Raw genomic sequence first — 19848 nt, forward strand, 5'->3', positions numbered from 1 at the left:
ACAGAATATTGTCTGATATAGTACTGGAAGATGAGTCCCCTAGCTTGGAAGCCACTCAAAATACACAGCGGCCTCAACTATGGACTTGAGTATGCCAACAATCATGAAGATGGTGCAGGACTAGGCAGTGTTTCCTTCTGTTGTCCATGGAGTCTTCATGAGTCAGAGTCAACAGCAACTAACAACTAACAACAAAAAAAGGTGATAAGCCACAGGGCCTGGAATATAGTAAATACTCAGTGAATGTTTGCCCCCCTGCCCCCACCCTACTCTTCCTCCTCTTCCTTTTCTGTCTGTGCAGAAAATCTCCTCAAATTGGCAAAACAACTCCTGAAACTAGTAGGCATGTATAGCAAGGTTTGAGAATACAAGGTTAATATGGAAAAGTCAGGTGCATTCCATATATATCAACAATGAACAACTGGAATTAGAAATTTAGAAATAAAAAAAATAACATTTACAATAGCACACACACACACACACACACACACACACACACACACACAAAGACTTAGGTATAAATGTAGCAAAATGCAACCAAAAACCCATTGCTGTCGAGTTGATTCTGACTCATAGTGACCCTATAGGACAGAGTAAAATTCCCCCACAGGTTTTCTAAGGCTATAATCTTTATGGAAAGAGACTGCCACATCTTTCTCCTGAAGAGAAACTGGTGGTTTCACACAGCTAACTTTTCAGTTAGCAGCTGAGTGCTTAACCATTGCACCACCAGTTCTCCTTAAGAGACAACTAGAGGATAATAATTTTTGTCATGTCATTGCTGTATCTTAAGCATGCAGGCATACAATAGGTGTTCAATAAATGTCTGCTAAACTTTTCTGCCAAAGAGGATACTCAAAGACAGAACCCTGGGGGAGAAGGAATGGAGACAGATGGGAAAAAGGAGAAAAAAAAAAAAATCACATATGTTATGCCAGCGCCTTAAAAGAGATGTTGGTGTAGAGTATAAAGGAAACTTTGGATAAAAACAGAATCTGTTAACTGGCCCAAACTGTATTAATAGTTCTCCACTATGTGTCAACGGCACTGGGATGTGACATATAGTCATTATTTGGTTTTTAGTACAAGCAATCCTTGATTGACTAAGAAATGTTTATCAAAAGAAGCAGAAGTTATCATGTGTATGTACAGTCTGAAATGGACTGCTTCTTTAGCCGTGCTTACATCAACGGGAGGAGAAAAATGCACCCAGACAGTCTAATTCCTTTAAGTCCGATGAGTCACAGAAGCAAGCCTTGGGAGATACGCTACAAAATGATCAATCATCAGATAAAACTGTTTTGGATGTGGCAGATTTATAAAATGAAGTAAAACTCTTTTTTGAGCTAAAAGTTTGTGTATTCACAAAGGATTCTGGTGGAAGAAATAAAGACATTTTGCCAAACCATCCCTTAAAAGGAGGTAGGATTTCATTGCGTAAAGGCAGCTGAAAATATAAATTAGTCCTGCCCTTTCCATCCTCTTCCTCCTAACCCTATTCTTCACCCCTATGCCCATCACCCAGTAATTGCTTTTCTGTGATAAACACCTTTAATTTTCCTCTTGTTAACAATGTGGCTTCTTGACACATATATGTTGTTTCTTTGTTTGGCCAATGTCTGTCTTAAATATCATGGCATAAATTGAAAACACCAGCAGCATCCTAATCAGTTACTATAAGGCAGGTGCCTTCACAAATACACAAATATTATTGCCAAGTATCATGACGCCCATTTTATCGATGAAGAAATTACAGCGCTAGGTGACAAGTTGTCAGTCCAAGTCCATATGGCTTAGACATTGTGGAGCTTGAGTATCTACATATAGCTTTCTGATTCCAGTATCCCCTGATAGTTCTCAGATGTCAACTGATAAGCTTTCAGTCTGATGGGATGATACCTTTCTGTAAGCGGGACATTTAACAGCTTATAATGTATCTATATCCTGAAGCCATAATAATGGAAATCTATCAAATTGCCTGTCTTCAAATGCCCAAGTGCATAACATCATTATCTTTTTGTAGGCCGTTTCCTTTGCCTAAAACAAGATTCCCGCTTCATGCCCTGGCTAATTCCAGCTTACTCTTCAGAACTTCCATGCTCAAGTGTCCTATCCTCCAGAAAGATTTCCATGATACCCCTTCCCCCCGCCACCCCCCACCAGTCTGGACTTAATGTGCCACCTTTGTGGCTTCAGTATCCTGTGCCTAATTCTAATACAATACTTGACCCACATTTTTCCCCTCCCAAAGCTCTTATTTATTTAAGGATAGGGGCCACATTTTACATATCGGTATATCCCCAGAATCTATCACAACCCTTGGCAAATGAACTGTATCAGCGCATGTTAAGATAGAATAAAAATAATGGAGTCTATTTAGTGCTTACGTGGGGCAGGCATCATTTTAAGAAGCTTACATGTAGACTCATTAATTCTCACAACACACATGTGAGATATAAACTATTGCTAAAGACCTTTTCCCAGAGACAGAGAGAAAAAGACAACGAGAAAGAGAATAATTTGAATACAAGTACATATACCACTTACCTGTACCAAACACACACACATCATAAAAAAAAATAATAATTTTTTTTTTTTTTTTAGATCTGGATATTTCACTTAATGGTAAACTTGGAAAGTTTCAACACAAAGAAATGGGTTACTTATTTAGACACAACATAAGATGCAGCTTCTAGGTGGCTCTGTGCCCTCTGTACTCTGTGATGGTCTGGGTTGGAGTTTTCAGCCCTGGGTGTTGCATTGACATCCAGGGCATTGAAGTGTCTGGAATGTAAGCTGCATGGAGAAGGATAGAAATATTTGAGGATGTATAGCTTGGAAAAGAGAATGCTCTGGGGGATGGTGATCACTTTGCTCAAATATCTAAAGGGCTGTCATGAGGAAGAGTGATTAGGTTCATTTTGCCTGGCCCCAGGGGTACAGAACTGGGACTGATGAATGGGAGCTCCAGGGAGGGAGATTGCTGCTCAGCCTAAGCAAAGATTTCTGTCAAGAAAGATTTGCACCACTAGACCTTATGCTCCTGGGAATAGGGAACGTGGGGTCGCTTCAGGTATAGGAACATAGACTATATGTCCCTCTGACAGGCATTGTCATATTTCACAGAATACTTCTGCTCTGGATACAAGAGGGTATTACAGGACCACCATGATCTCTTCTAAGTCTAAATATTAGTGAAAACGGTAACAAACCTAGTTAGAGTAGCCTATGCCTTAGACAAAAGTTTCTTTATCCTAATATCTACCCTCCCCCTCCCCCGTGGTAGAATTATTTTTTTAATCGTGCTTTAGATGAAGGTTTACAGAACAAACTAGCTTCTCATTAACCAATGTATGTATGTATTGTTTTGTGACATTAGCTGCCAACCCCATGAAAAGCCAACGCTCTCCCCTTCTTGACATTGGGTCCCCCATTTCTATTCATCTGGCTTTCCTGTCCTCTCCTGTCTCCTAGTCCTTGCCCCTGGGCTGGTGTGCCAATTTAGTCTCATACGTGTGGTTGAGCTGCATGTATTGTTTGTTTTATGGGCCTGTCTAATCTTTGGCTGCGGGTGAACTGCTTTCTATTAATATTGAAACCACCACCACCACCATAACTACTACTATTATTATTACTAATCATATAATAGGTACTATTTGCAAGGCAGCTGTACATTACAGGTGCATATTTCCTCTGCTAGACACTTGCAAAGATCATGTCATTTAACCTACACAAAGATCCAGAATAGTTGATGTTATCAACCCCATTTTTCAGTTATAAAGAACTGAGCTCTGGACAATGAAGCAACCTCCTTACAGGTAGCCACATGGTAACACTCAAACCCATGTCTGTCTGACCACAAAATTGGTACTTTTGATATGTGAGTATGAGACAGGGAGAAAGAGAAGGAGGAGGAGGAAGAGGAAGGAAGAAGGAGGAGGAAGGAGAAAGGAGGAGAAGGAGAAGAATTAAGAGGAGGAGAAGGAGAAGAAGGAAGATGCAGTAGAGGAGAAGGGGAGGAACAAAGTATAATAGACAATCTAGATAGTTCTAGGCTTATGGCTGATTTATATTTGGAAAAGAAAATACTCAGTTGCTGGAATGTTCCAACTTTCTGTGCATCTATCTTTATATCACTGATTGAATAGGTTTTGATTACTGACAATGGATTCCTTTGTTTGATTCTCTCTCAGCTGAACCCATCTTACCCTGTGGCCACTGCACCTTTCACAGGAGGAGCTGCCTCACAATTGTGTGAAATCAGATCAATTTATGTGTATGGCTTCGGGCAAAGAAGAGAAATCCGGAAGGACTTAGGCGGGGTAAGTAGAGGAACTTTAATAGTAATTAGAAGACCAAAGATAGTGAGAAGGTTTGCAGATATCATTAGCATATCAAATATAATGAAATTAAAAATTATCTGAAAGGAGATGATTCTAAGCAATTTTGATGAAGATAGTCTCTTCCCTCCAGGGATTGAAAAACCCAGGTTGGGTGATCTGATTCAAACAAACACGCCAGTCTCAGTGGAGTAAATGCATGGAAAGGGTATAAAGAGTGCTCATGCCTATCCCTTCTCTTACGACATTCCCTCTACATGGCACACATTCTCCATCCATCTTTCTTCAAGACCTAACACAACTAGGAAACTTTCATTTACTTCTCAAATTTCTGGGGCTCTCTTAAACTCCTGTAGAAGCTATCCCCTCCACACAAAATTAGATTCTAAATCGTGGGAAGCATTGATCTACTGTCTATATGTATTTTTTTCTTCTTCGTCTGCTCTCCTATGAAAGTAGAAAGAAATGCACTTGTTGAGTTAAAGTATCACGAGGGAAGTGCCAGCTGGAGGTCTTCAGGAGGCTTTACAAGGTAACCCAACTTTGAAGAATGCACTGAATTACAATGTCTGGCCTTTAGCTTTGCAAGTCCAAGGACTCAGTCTTTCCTGAGTCCCAGAAATTGGACTGATGAGAGCATTTAGTGTATTTTCCTAACGCTTGTGTTGCCCCCATGTTAAGGGGCAGCGATCTGGACAGAACAGAAGCTCACTATTCCAACTACTTGCAAGGCAATGAAGACAACGTCACATACCAGAATTCATACTTAAGTGGAGCCTCGTGTTTTGAAGAAATATATGATAGGTGGAATGGATGGCAAGGCAGCAAGAGGACACTCCAGTGGAGAGAAATGGCTCCCAAATTGCCTTCACAAGGAAACCATAGGTCCAGGAGAATTCTTTGCTTTGACTGAGCACCTACTATATTTTTACGCAAATAATACGAGCCTTCGACATTTGTTTGCCAGCCGCTCCCTCCCACTGGAAGGCATTTTTATAAGCACCGATACGCTTTTTTTTTTTTTTTTAACAGCAATATGTAAAAACAATTGACATAGCAGCACTTACAAAAACACTTCCAGATGGGGAGGGAACCGTTGGCAAACAAACATAGAAGGTGTGTGTTATTTGTGTAAAATACAGTAGATCAGTTGGGGATGAAAAATTGGGAGCTGGAGTCAAGTTAGAGTTATATTGCACAGTTTCAGGTGGTACCTGAAATTTCAGGAATGTCTAATGAAGACTTTTCTTTTTCATATAGGTTCAGTGCAGGCCTCCTCTATTTTCCTACCAACCACCTTTGGCAAGTTTTATCACATTTGGTGGTTATTTTTTGACACGGGATTGTTTTGGGGGATGAGATATTAAAAGGGAGCTGAGTTCTGCATCTGGGTTGCCGTGGGTGAAATAGAGTACTTTTCCTGCAGCTTATAAACTGGAGGAGAGAACATTTATGTTACGTGTAATTGTGATACTGATATCTAACTTTAGGGATTCTTAAGAGGGCTAAACAAAAATAAAGTGTGAACTACAGGTAGTCCTTGACTTAGTACAGAGTGCTGTTTCAGCAGTTCCATTGTAAGTCCAATACCATTTTTTGGTTTTCATTGTTGTTGCCTTTTATCAGTACCTATATAGCCGATCTTTGAACATCTGCAAGTGAACATCTGAGAATGATCACAACAGCCAAATATGCACTGCAACACTGCATGTAGTACATATTACCAACAATATGATGTACAAAAAAATAACGGACAGTCGTAAACGAGGCTTGTCGTAAGTTGGGGACTATGTGTATGTGGAAATGATAGATATATAACAAGTGCTTACTATCTTGTTATGGAACAACCAACTTACATAGACTACTCATGAGAGACTAAAAATGTTGATGAAGTTGGTAACAATGAGACGCCTGAGTGTGTGGATGTGTGTTTGTGCCCACGTACACATACATGTCTGTTGGGACTTCCTGAAAAGAACAGTTATAAGGTTTGGGAAGGGCTCCTAAATGAGGGAGGAGAGTTTCGGGATGATCAAGATATCAGTGGCCTCAGACTGATGGGCTTGGGCATCATCCCTGCACTAAGACTAACCCTGCCCATGGGGAGAGAGACCCACATGGGCACGTCCTACCTCTCCTTCCCCAGACCTTGCTGGGACATACTGTAAATCTATCTCTCTCATCTCCTGCTCCTCACTCTTTTGGTAGTCACACATTTCTTCATATGTGTTAATATAAGCAATTTTTCTATACCTAAATCTTTCTGTTGCCCAGGAGCCATTTGTCTCTGTAAGGCGACGTTGCATATTTATCGCTTATTTTATGACTTTTGATATCAGAGCTTGTTGTTATTATTTTTCTGTGTCCCAGAGACAGGAGGCTGGCAAAGTATTAAAACCCCAACTGTAGACAGCATCCCCAACACAAAGTGTGTGTTTCTTAGGAAAGGAGTATTGTTTTTCTCATTGCTCAGAATTTTCAGCACAGAACAAGGCACAGAATAGAACACTCAGACCTTTCCTGGGGTCGTCTTGATGGAGGAGGATATGTTATATTTAACCCATTTCTTAAAACAATAGCTTTTGCTTTATTCTTAAAGTCTGTTATTGTTAAGTGTGCTTTCTTGGGTTCCAATAAATTAAAATGGGTAGCAACTTAATTCTGTGTCTTTTAAATGCATTTGTAACGCTTGCTCTTCTTTATCCTGTTGCTCTGTGTGTGCCATAGATCATTATACTATGTTGCAGTTCTGAAAGAGAAAACCTACTGGAAAGGTATTTTTTATAAAACCAAAATCCTTTCATTATTGTGGCCTATAGCAATTAAAGCTTGAAATTAAAATTAAGGATTGTACATTTTGATGCTGGAGACCATATAGACATATTAACTTTTGGCAAGGTTTTTCTTTGCAGGCAGAAAGTTGTCATTAGGAAATATAATACTCATTTTTTGCTTGATTAATTATAGCAAAGGCATAACAAAATATATATTTGGTGTTGGAGCATTCACCATTTGCAGGAATTATGAGTCACACGTAAGCTGAGGTACGAATCCAAAACATTCTGGAAGAAACTCTCAGGGAAAATAGAGGTTTTTTGTTTTTTGTTTGCAATGCTTTTGGTAAAGATAATTTACTCCCTTAAAACATAAAGAAGCACACCTTGAGAAAACAATTCACAATTTAAAATAGCCTGGAATCTTCTCCCAGCTTCCCAAATCTGCCATGGCTTTAGGTATGTGTAACCTTGGAATTGATTCTGATGGTGATACATAATAAATAATACACAATACATAATATAATACATAATGATAGCTGCTGTTTTCTCAGGGCTTTCTTTGTGCCTGAAATCATGCTAGGTGTTCTCCATTTTTCTCTGATTTAATCTGCAAAACAACTCTGCAGAGTAGGCACTGTTTTATTATTAATTTCTATTATTATGAAGGTAAAACTGACAATCAGTAAGATGCACCTACCTTCTGATTGTTCTCATAGTGACCCTGTGAACAACAGAGGGAAACACTGCCCAGTCCTGCACCATCCTCACAATTGTTGTTATACTTGAGCCCATTTTGCAGCCACTGTGTTGATCCATCTCGTTAAGGGTCTTCCTCTTTTTCACTGGTATATTCAGTACTCTTCACCCACACCACAATTCAAAGGCGACAACACTTATTTGGTCTTCCTTATTCATTGTCTAGCTTGCACATGCGTATGAGGCAATCGAAAGCACCACGGCTTGGGTCAGGCGCACCTCAGTCTTCAAGGTGACATCTTTGCTTTTCAACACTTTAGAGAAGTCTTCTGCAGCACATTTGCCCAATGCAATGCGTCTTTTGACTTCTTGACTGCTGCTTCCATGGATGTTGATTGTGCATCCAAGAAAAATGAAATTCTTGACAATTTCAATCTTTTCCCCACTTATCATGGTGTTGCTTATTGGTCCAATTGTGAGGATTTTTGTTTTCTTTTTGTTGAGGTGCAATCCATACCGAAGGCTGTGGTTTTTGATCTTCATCAGTAAGCACTTCTAGTCCTCTTCACTTTCAGCAAGCAAGGTTGTATCATTTGCATATCCTAGTTTATTATGAGTCTTCCTCCAATCCACATGCCGAGTTCTTCTTCATATAGTCCAGTTTCTCGGATGATTTTCTCAGCATACAGATTGAATAAATATGGTGAATGAATACAACCCTGACACACACCTTTCTTGCTTTAAACCACGCAGTATCTCCTTGTTCTGTTTGAACAACTGCCTCGGTCTATGTACAGGTTCCTCATGAGCACAATTAAGTGTTCCAGAATTCCATTCTTCACAACGTTATCCATAATTTGTTATGATCCGCACAGTCAAATGTCTTTGCATAGTCAATAAAACACAAGTAAACATCTTTCTGGTATTCTCTGCTTTTACCCTGGATCCATCTGACATCAGCAATGAAATCCCTGGTTCCACATCCTCTTCTGAGTCCAGCTTGAATTTCAGGCAGTTCCCTGTCAATATACTGCCGCAGTCACATTTGAATGATCTTCAGCAAACATTGACTTACATGTGATATTAATGATATTGTTCAATAATTTCCACATTCAGTTGTATCACCTTTCTTTTGAATAGGCACAAATACGGATCTTCTCCAATCAATTGGACAGGTAGCTGTCTTCCAAATTTCTTCGTATTGACAAGGGAGCACTTCTAGTGCTGCGTCCATATGTTGAAACATCTCACTTGGTAGTCCGTCAATTCCTGAAGCTTGTTTTTTCCCAATGCCTTCACTGCAGCATGGACTTCTTCCTTGAGTGCCATTGGTTCCTGATCATACGTTACCTCCTGAAACGGTTGAATATCGACCAATTCTTTTTGGTATAGTGACTCTCTGCATTCCTTCCATCTTCTTTTAGTGCTTCCTGCATCATTTAATACTTTCCCTGCAGAATCCTTCAATATTGCAACTCGAAGCTTGAATTTTTTCTTCAGTTCTTTCAGCTTGAGAAATGCTGAGTGTGTTTTTCCCTTTTGGTTTTCTACCTCCAGGTCTTTGCACATGCCATTGTAATACTTTACTTTGTCTTCCTGAGCCACTCTTTGAAATCTTCTGTTCAGCTCTTTTACTTCATCATTTCTTCCTTTTGCTTTAGCTACTCCAAGTTCAAGAACAAGGTTCAGAGTCTCTCCTAACATCCATTTTGGTCTTTTCTTTCTTTCCTGTCTTTTTTAATGACCTCTTGCTTTCTTCATGTATGATATCTTTGATGTCATTCCACGACTTCTCTGGTCTTCAGTCATTCGCGTTCAAATCTATTCTTGAGATGGCCTCTAAATTCAGGTGGGATATTCTCAAGGTCGTACTTTGGCTCTCGTGGACTTGTTCTAATTTTCTTCAGTTTCAACTTGAACTTGCATATGAGCAATTAATGATCTGTTCCACAGTCGACCCCTGGGCTTGTTCTGACTGATGATATTGAGCTTTTCCACCATCTCTTTCCACAGATGTAGTCAATTTGATTCCCCTGTATTCCATCTGGCAAGGTCCATGTGTATAGTTATGGCTTATGTTGGTGAAATACTGTATTTGAAACGAAGAAGTCGTTGGTCTTGCAAAATTCTATCATGTGATCTCTGGCATCATTTCTATCACCAAGGCCATATTTTCCAATTACCAGTCCTTCTTCTTTGTCTTCCACTTTCACGTTCCCATCACCAGTAATTATCAGTGCATCCTGATTGCATATTTGATCAATTTTAGACTGTAGAGTTGGTAAATTCTTCAGTTTCTTCAACATTGGCCTTAGTGGTTGGTGCATAAATTTGAATAATAGTCATATTAACTGGTCTTCCTTGTGGGCAGATGGGTATCATCCTATCGCTGACAGTGTTGTACTTCAGGATAGATCTCGAAATGTTCTTTGTGACAATGATTGCAAAGCCATTCCTCTTCAACTTCTCATTTCCAGCATAGTAGACCATATAATTGTCCAATTCTAAATGGCCGATATCAGTCCATTTCCGCTCACTAATGCCTAGGATATCAATGTTTATGAGTTCCATTTCATTTTTGACGATTTCCAATTTTCCTAGATTCATACTTAGTACGTGCCACGTTCCGATTATTTATGGATATTTGCATCTGTTTCTTCTCATTTTGAGTCATGCCACATCAGCAGATGAAGGTTCTGAAGGCTTGACTCCATCCATGTCATTAAGCTGACTCTACTTTAAGGAGGCACTTCTTCCCTGGTCGTATTTTGAGTGCATTCCAACCTGAGGAGCCCATATTCTGGCACTATATCAGACAGTGTTCAGCTGCCATTCATAAGGTTTTCACTGGCTAAATCTTTTCAGAAGTAGACCACGCTGCTCTTCTTCCTAGTCTGTCTTAGTCTGGAAGCTCTGAAACCTGTCCCCCATGGGTGACCCTGCTTGTATTTGAATACCAGTAGCATAGCTTCCAGCATCACAGCAAGGTGCAAACCCCTACAGTACAACAAACTGACAGACATATGGGGGGCACCTATCTTTGATGTATAATTTCATACTTTTTGACAAATGTATACATTTGTGTATCCAGTGCTCCAGTCAAGATACAGAACATTTTCATCGTTCTGGAAGTAGATATTAATTTTAGCCCTAGTTTCTAGATAAAAAAAAATTGGGCTCAGTAGAATTAAATAATTTGCCCCAAAGCTATACAAGTAGTAAATAGCAAAGCTGGTAGTCAAACCCATGCTCCTGATCACTATACCATGCTGGGTCTCTCAAGGCTTCGTTTCAACGTCTGTAGATTTTCTTTTGTTTTTCATATCTATAACGTCAGAGTTTGGAAAAGAAGCAGAATGAGAGGCTACATGGAACTAGCTGACCTCCAACAATGTTTTACAAAACTACTAATCATTGTCATACCATGGATTTGTAAGGATAGAAATTCACAAGCTCCATCTTGGAAATTTAGTTTAGTAGACTGGAGAATGTGGACTTTTAATCTGTATTTTTTCGTATATTCTTTCAGTGGTCCTGATACTCAGAGTGTATTAATCAGGATAGGCTCTGTAATGTTTGATAACAAGTTAATCAGGAAATATTGGAAACTTAACACATTAAAGTTCATTCTTACTTAGAAATCCATTGCTTGGATCTCTCCAGAAAAGCTGTCTCTTTGCAGTATTAAACTAAGATGCTCTGTCTGTGGTTCTGCCATCGAAATGTTCATATATGTGTAGCAGAAAAGGAGAAGAGCTGAAGGTCATGCGCTAGCTCTTAAATCTTTGCAAAACTCACTCCTGAGAACTCATCACATGGCCCTATCTCTTGAAAAGGAGCTGAGAAATGTGGAGGAGGCATTGTATTTGGGGAAGATTGAATGTCTTTGCCATAGTCAAGCTTTGAGAATCACGTACCTCACAGTTTCTTTCTTTCTCTGGAAGTTTACAGATTCCTTGTGGTATAAACAGATTTCATCTTCTGTTTTCCTAGGCAGTAACACCTTCGTGGGAATAACTCTATTTTTCCATGCAGTACTTTTCCTTGTCTTCCTTTTAGCTACTGTGATATTGGCATCCAAAGTGTGATGCTATTATATTGATGCTGGACACCTTGCCACCACTTCCGTTGGTGGTTCCTTAATATCTTCTAGTTAACATTATTTAACCTTTTCATGCTCATGGTTACCTCTATGGACCAAGTACTTTTTCTGCCTCTAAAAGTTTATTGGGAAGCTGCTGTACCACTGATAGTGCATGCCGCCACAAGACAGGAGCCTTTATGACTGAAACTGGAAAATGGGCGTGTGCTGCAGATTACAGGGTATTGTATGAGGTGTCTGAATTTTTGGTAGGAAAAATAGAAATTTTGAAAATTTTTATTTGTTACACATACGTGCTAACAGACCCTGCTGGGGGCTCTGGGGTATAATCAGTAGTACTTCATGTGTACCACTAAACACTTAGGGTAGGCTTGTGGAAGGGGGCAAGAACAAAACAATCTACAAAATTCAGGCACACTTAACTATTCAGCATGCTTCCGTTAATGAAAACACACAGTATCAACAAAAAATTCAAAGCAGGAAATACCTGGAACGTAAAAGGATTAAGTTGGTCCTAGCCAGAATGGTTAGCATCCCAGCTAAACTTTCCGTTAGCTAGACTCCAACTTAACACCTGCCAAGATATTAGAAGGTAAAGGTTTTAAGGTATAAAGCTCTAGAGGTTATGAGTAGATTCCAGAATGGGTCTGCCTGGCTTCCAATCCAAGCTCCATCATTTACTAAGTGTGTATGTGTGGTAAGTGACTTAACCTCTCTGAACCTAATTTCCTTTTGAATAAAATAGGGGTAATTATAGTATCTACCTCATGGGGCCTTCTTAAGTACTAAAAATGAGAATCCATGTAAGTGCTTAGCACAGGGTCTGGCATATGGAAAGCAACAGTCAACTCTGTCTACTTTTTATAATGGGATGTCTTTAAGACTGCTGATCTGCCAATATGTAAGAAAAAGAAATGCCTGCTTTGCCTCGCCCAGAGAAATGGATTTTACCGCTCTATGCTGAGCAAGAGACCTTTTTCCTTGCCTTCAAATTAATCAATTTCAATTCATTTCCCCACTTTCTTGTAAAGCCAGCTTTGACCCTATTTTTCAACTCCGAATGATGATTTTATGGAAGTTAAAATACAATTAGGAAAAATGACATTTTTCTGTCAGTGGAAGCCTGGCAGCCATCTGGGGGTTGTGAACTATATTTATGTCTCCCCTCCTCTCTCCTACACGAGGCTGTGTGTTATCTAACAACAGAAGGCTGTTCAATCCTGTGACGACGTAAACTGTCTTCCCCCAGAGTAGCAAAGGAGCTATTTTCAGCTTTCTGTGTTGACACCATTCTTTAGGTTGTGTCAGCAGACCTATTATCAATTTACCTTTTCACAATCTGTGTGGATTCTTCTCAAGGAGAGTTTATTGAGAGCTCTTCCTCAAGATTTTCTAGGCATTTCCCTGGACATGTTGCATGGGATCTGAATCCAGCAAGATTTTCCTAGAAGTGGGTGGGGAGCTCTTGCTGAAATATGACAATACCACCAACCACTGTATATAATATACATTGGCATATCACCGTACATTAGTACATTCAACATATATTCCTGGACACCCTAAAGTAAACAGTCCTGTTCAGAGTTCTTCAACTGACCATTTCCCAAATGAATTTGGCTGTGGAAAATTTATTTTCACAAAAAAGGGTGTTCTAAAGAATGATAAGTCCCTGGATGACACACAATTTGCTCTTGACTACTAACTGGACCAGCAAAAAAGAGGAAGACCCCCAATGAGATGGATTGACACAGTGGGTGCAACACTGGGCTCAAGCATAACAATGATCATGAGGATGGCACAAGACTAGGCAGTGTTTCATTCTGTTGTACATAGGGTCGCTATGAGTTGGACCCAACTCGACAGCACCTAACAACAACTAACTGAAAGGTTGGTGGCTTGAGCCCACCAAGTGGCTCCACGGAAGAAGGAATGGGTGATCTGCTTCCATAAAGATTACAGCCAAGAAAACCCAGTGGGGCTCAGTTCTGTTCTTTAACCCATGGGGTTGCCATGTGTCAGAATATACTCAACGGCAACATGTTTGGGTTTTTTGTTGTTGTTGTTGTTTAATTGTTTAAAGAATGAGGTATAAGGCAGAATCAAGGACAGGATTGATAGGAACTTAAGCTATGGGATTTGCCTGCTTTTTATGTTTTAGAAAGATAATGATAGAGCTATTGTTTGGTCTCATCTGATTTTCAAAAGCCAATGGGAACCATAAGCACTTAACTCTAATCTATTTAACAGGGCTGGGGCTAGGGTGAGGAGAGTGAGGCACTCATTACAGGTGCAACATTTAATGGGCTTCTATAAAAGCTCAGTAATCAAATATAAAATATTTTAATGCAATATTTTAAAAGCTCCCAATTATTGCAAAAATTACATGATGAACAAAATATCAAAAATTTTAGTAAACAGGATCAGTGTTACTGCCTTTTTTTTTTTCTCCTCAGTCTACAATCTGGCTCTACCTAGTATTGATCTTTATTTAAAATTTTGGTATTTCTTTCATCTTGAAGTTTTGCATTAATACTGATATTTTAAAAGAGTGCTTTAAATATTATTTACATTGATTGTTGAGGTTTTGGTATTTCTTAAATTTTGTGCTGAGGTGAATACCTTCACTCCCTCGCTCCAGTTCTGGCTGTTCTTTGATCCCTCTCTGCCCTGGCCACATGTGACTGTGGATGGAAGAGCAAACTCCTTTTGTCTTCAGTTGAGATTCTACACAAAGTTGAGAGGAAGAAGTACAAAGTGCCAGGGACAGAGAAGCAGGTCATCAAAAGCAGAATTGGAGAGCTGGAACGCTAGGAAAGAGAGGAGAAGGTGGAGCACTGGGTGAGTGGCTGGGTGACCAGCTGCAGGGATTTTACCTGTCATGGGAAAAAAGGCTGTGTCAGTGGACCACACCCTTTTAAAGGCAGAAAAGTCATCAACAAGTGGGGCACAAATCATGTTCATTCAACTTCAGGTATCTTTTCTGGCACTTCTTCTTTGGCAACTTTCTAGGGAAAAAAAAAAGTCTTTACGTGTGAGATTTATTGCGATTAGGAATCCAGCCTGCTAATGCACACCGTCACGATGCTGCTGATGGGCTGGTCAAGACGTGCAGTACATTTTGGGTGCTTTTATAGGAAAGCTAAGAATTATTTTTCTAATAACTCTTTCATCTGCAGCATCTAGATTTTCCATTAGGAAAACTAAAATAGCTTGTGGAATTGCTTTTTGCCCTTCTACAATAACAGATACTGCAGTGAGCTAGTCACTTTGGGACATATATGGCATACGATGTTGATACAATGAGAAAATCTCTCTTCACCCCACACCTTCTTGGCAGAAGGACATTTTGTGACATCTCCTTCATGTTTCTGGGTCAGAGAACATCCTCCCTCGCATGAATGGAGCAGAGATAATTTATGACAACATATGCTGAAATAATGGACTGTGATCTCTTTGAGGGCAGACAGCATCTATAAATAATTTTAAGAACTCCCAAAGAGACTTGGCCATAAGAGGTTCTAAATAAGCTTGGATTTTCTGTTTCTTTGTCTTATGTTTTCTCTCACTTAGACACAGTAGATGCTTCTTTAGTGAGGGGTGTGTATGAGTGAGTATCGGCCAGGGTGCTCAGATTAAGCTGTGACAATAAACATCTCTCAAATGCTCAAATTGAGTTTCCTTTCTCTCATACTACATGTCCATTGCACGTCAGCCTTTCTGCCTGCCACCTTCACCCTGGAACCCGTGTGATAGGACAACCTTCCTCTGGTTGTCTTGACAGCGCGAAAAGGTATGATGAGATGGCTTCTTCTACTTGGAAGTTATACATCGCTTTTATCCATGTTTCATTGGCCAATGCAAGTCACAGGATCCTTCAAGTTCAACAGAGTATGGAGTATGTTTCTGTAATCTTCCTGCAGGGAGAGAGCCTTTCCACACACCCCCCACCCCCCATAACAACAACACCAACTGGAATATTTGGGAAAGAAGAATATAATGTACAGGTGGTTGAAGGAAGAAAAGAGCACTAATGTTTCTTCAGTTTGCCAAGAACTTTATATATTATTATATCTATGGCACTGGGGTTTTGGGGATATATATTTATATATATTATGTTATATATTATATATTATATATTATATATTATATATTATATATTATATATTATATATTATATATTATATATTATATATTATATATTATTCTCATGTAGTCTTGATACCAACCATAAAAACCCATTGCCATTGAGTCCATTTGGACTCATTGCAACCCTCCCTATAGGACAGAGGAAAACTGCCCCATAGGGTTTCCAAGGCTACAAATCTTTATAGAAGCAGATGGCCACATCTTTCTTCTGCTGAGTGGCTGGTGGGTTTCAGTCACGGTTGTATTTGCTTTTACAGATGAAAAAGCTGGTTTCAGGCTGGCTCAGTAACATGCCTGAGATCACAGAGTTAGTATATGTTAAACCTGGAGTTTAGATATAGGCCCAACTAACTCAAAGCCCATGCTGCTCTTCGCAAGACAACATCATGACTCTCACACTGACACGTGGACAAAGTGATGCCTAAAGCATTTCTTGTGCAAGCTGTTTTTTTCAAGGAGACAACCCAATATAAACACACATTTTACTCGATTAGGCAGATAGAAGGCTTGGTGGAAACGGTTGGGTTCTTCCAGAGGCAGAATGGCCAGCAGTAGCCAAACTACCCCACAGCACACGTTTTCCACATGTAGAAGCACATGAGCCTCACTGACCATGAAAAAATGGACGATTGAACTCCTCCAAGACAGAAAATTTAAAAGGAAGACATTTCTGGAGCATTAAAAGTAGAACCAAAGCATTTATTTCTGGAAATGTCTAGAAGTAGAGAATTGATAAGAGTAAATTCATTAATAATACAAGAAAAAGACTTTACCAAGGCAATGCATTCATATCAGCATGAAGGCACAGGCCAGCCAAGGAAATCCAGTGTGGGAGTGCAGGTAGGTTTAACCCTTCTGGAAGGCTGTATACACAATCCTTAACATCTCACTCAGAGAACTCAACCTCCAGTCCTATCTTGTTTTTACCCTATCCTAAGGATATTATTTGAAATAGCAAAAAACAATAATAATAATTTGGTATAAATACTTATCATGCCGTTAATAAGAAGAGTGGAAAAAAAGGGAAGATCGTGTATGTCTAGTTATAGGGAAATGAAGTAAAGTCTGACTTATCTGTCTGAAGAAGGGGTTCCCCACTGTCAAAAGACACATTCAAGATAACGTGTGAAGATGATTTGGCTTTGATATTAAGTGAAACAGCTAGAATAAAAAATGGAATATAGTATATAGTTTCCACTCTGTAAGACCCTATAGGACAGAGTAGAATTGCCCCATAGGGTTTCCAAGGAGCTGCTGGTGGATTCGAACTGCCAACATTTTGGTTACAGCTGTAGCTGTTAACCACTGTACCACCAGAGCTCCAAGATCAAATGAAAATCCAAACCAGTTGTCACTGAGTCAATTCCAGCTCCTGGTAATTCCGTGTCTATGCTCCATAGAGTTTTCAATGGCTACGAGTTTTTGGAAGTAGATTGACAGGCCTTTCTACAGAGTTGCCTCTGAGTGGGCTCCAACTGCCAACCTTTTGGTTAGTAGCTGAGTTCTCAACCATTTACACCACCCAGGGACTCTTCTCTATAAGACAAAGATAAGAACAAACAAACATAATGTCTATGTAGGAATATGTATGAAATCTATGTATACAAATGCTAAATCTACTCATATATGGTGTTAGTACTTGTATATGTAGTCTGAGCATAGATGATTATTAAATTCATTCATTTATTCATCCAGTAAATATTTACGGAGAGTCTGTAACATCTTAGACACAGTTCTAGACAAAACAGTGAATAAAATCAACCAGGCTACTTACTGCCTCATGCTGCTTATGTTATAATGGGAGGAAGGCATGCAAGAAGCAGATACACAATAACATATGTTAGTTGGTGAAAACTTCTTTGGAGAAAATTACATAAGATAAGGGAATAAGGGGCTGTTGAGGAGAGGTTATTTTATATATGTTGGTCAGAGAAGGCCTCTATGTAAAGACGATAGCTGAGCAGAGGTCTGAAGGAAATGGGGAAGCTATCCAGGTGGGTAACAGGGGTCAAACATTTGAGCCTAAAGAAGACCGGATGGGAAGGCCCTGGGGTCGGTTCCTGCTTGGAGTCTTCAAGGGATAAAGCAAATGTGAACTTGAATGAATTGAGGAAGTGGAAGATGGTGTGAGAGAAGGTCAGAGAGGTGGTGGTTGGTGGCAGAGGAGAGCCATGGAAGCCTTGTAGGTCATTTTTAGGGCTCTGGGTTTTTAACTGATGAAGATAAGAACCATTGGAAGATTCTGAGCCAAGAAGCAACAAGATCTATCTTAAAAGGATCATTCTGACTGCTGCGTGGGGAATGTGCAGGGTAGGCAAATCAGATGCAGGTGAGAAATTCCAGTGGCTGGGATTACAGCAATAGCAGTGGAAAAAGTGAGGCTTGTTTGGTTTTTAAATATTTCAGAGATGAATCTGACAGTGTTTGCTTATGAATTGGAAATGGGGTATGAGAAAAGAAGAGAACTCAATCATGACTCCCAGGTTTGTGAACTGACAAACTCACAGACAGAATTTCCATTTAGTGAGGAAGAGAAGACTGTGGAAAGAGCTGGTTTGGGGAGGGGTGGGAAGAAATCAGGCATTTGGTTTGGAATGGAATAATTTTGAGGTGGTTAGTCAAAAAGATAAATATATGAGTCAATATTCAGGGGACTGAAGGAGATAACCTAGGGATTAAGTATACTTAGAGAAGAATGAAGTCAAAGAACTCAGTCCTGGGGCACTTCACTATTTTTGTTAGGTTAGGTGCCACCTAGTTGCTTTTTTAGTTGCTTTTGAGTCATAGTGACCCCATGCACAACAGAACAAAACACTGCCTGGTCCTGTGTATTCCTCACATTCGTTGCTATGCTTGAGCCCATCACCGCAGCCACTGTGTCAATCCATCTCAGTGAGGGTCTTCCTCTTTTTCAGTGACCCTCTATTTTACCAAGCATCATGTCCTTCTCCAGGGACTGATTCCTCCTGATAACATGTCCAAAGTATGTGAGTCATAGTCTTGCCATCCTTGCCTCTAAGGAGCATTCTGGTTGTACTTCTTCCAAGACAGATTTGTTCATTCTTTTGGCAGTCCATGGTATATTCAATATTCTTCGCCAACACCACAATCCAAAGGCGTCAATTCTTCTTCGGTCTTCCTTATTCATTGTCCAGCTTTCCCATGCATAAAGGGCAATTGAAAACACCATACCTTGGGTCAGGTGCACCTTAGCCCTCAAGGTGACATCTTTGCTTTTCAGTACCTTAAAGATGTCTTTTGCAACCGATTTGCCCAATGTAATGCGTCTTTTGATTTCTTGACTGCTGCTTCCATGGGTGTTGATTGTGGATCCAAGTAAAATGAAGTCGTTGACAAGCTCAATCTTTTCTCTGTTTATCATTATGTGGCTTATTGGTCCAGTTGTGAGGATTTAGAGGTAGGGAAATGAGAGGAAACCAGAGAAAATAACTGAAAAGGGATGACCAATGAGGTAGGGAGAGAGTTGAGAGAGTGTTGTCCTAGAAGCAAGATAAGTATTTCAAGATGAAGGAAGTACATCAATTGGCCTTTGAAAGAAGGTGAGTTCATTTATCATAACAGGAGCCAAATCACAGCTTGTGGATATAGATGCAGGAACTTTGGTATATTTGGTTATGGGAGCAAGTGGAACTTCCTTCTGATATTGCTTATATTTTCTAAGTGAATTAAGAGAAATTATGTGATGTTGGAAGCTATGCCACTGGTATTTCAAATATCAGCAAGGTCACCCATGGTGACAGAATTCAGCAGAGCTTTCAGACTAAGA

The 19848-nt window shown here is 39.8% G+C and overlaps 1 long non-coding RNA gene across 1 annotated transcript in view; it reads left to right on the top strand.

Annotated features, from left to right (window-relative positions):
• Positions 1-19848, top strand: part of LOC126064755 (uncharacterized) — a 119350-nt gene that overhangs the window by 12064 nt on the left and 87438 nt on the right. Inside the window, exon 2 of the long non-coding RNA XR_007514628.1 lies at positions 4194-4322. This is a non-coding gene — a long non-coding RNA (uncharacterized LOC126064755). The remainder of the gene's footprint in view (positions 1-4193; positions 4323-19848) is intronic.

Source organism: Elephas maximus, chromosome 21 (assembly GCF_024166365.1).
Source record: "Elephas maximus indicus isolate mEleMax1 chromosome 21, mEleMax1 primary haplotype, whole genome shotgun sequence".
Lineage (NCBI taxonomy): Eukaryota > Metazoa > Chordata > Mammalia > Proboscidea > Elephantidae > Elephas > Elephas maximus.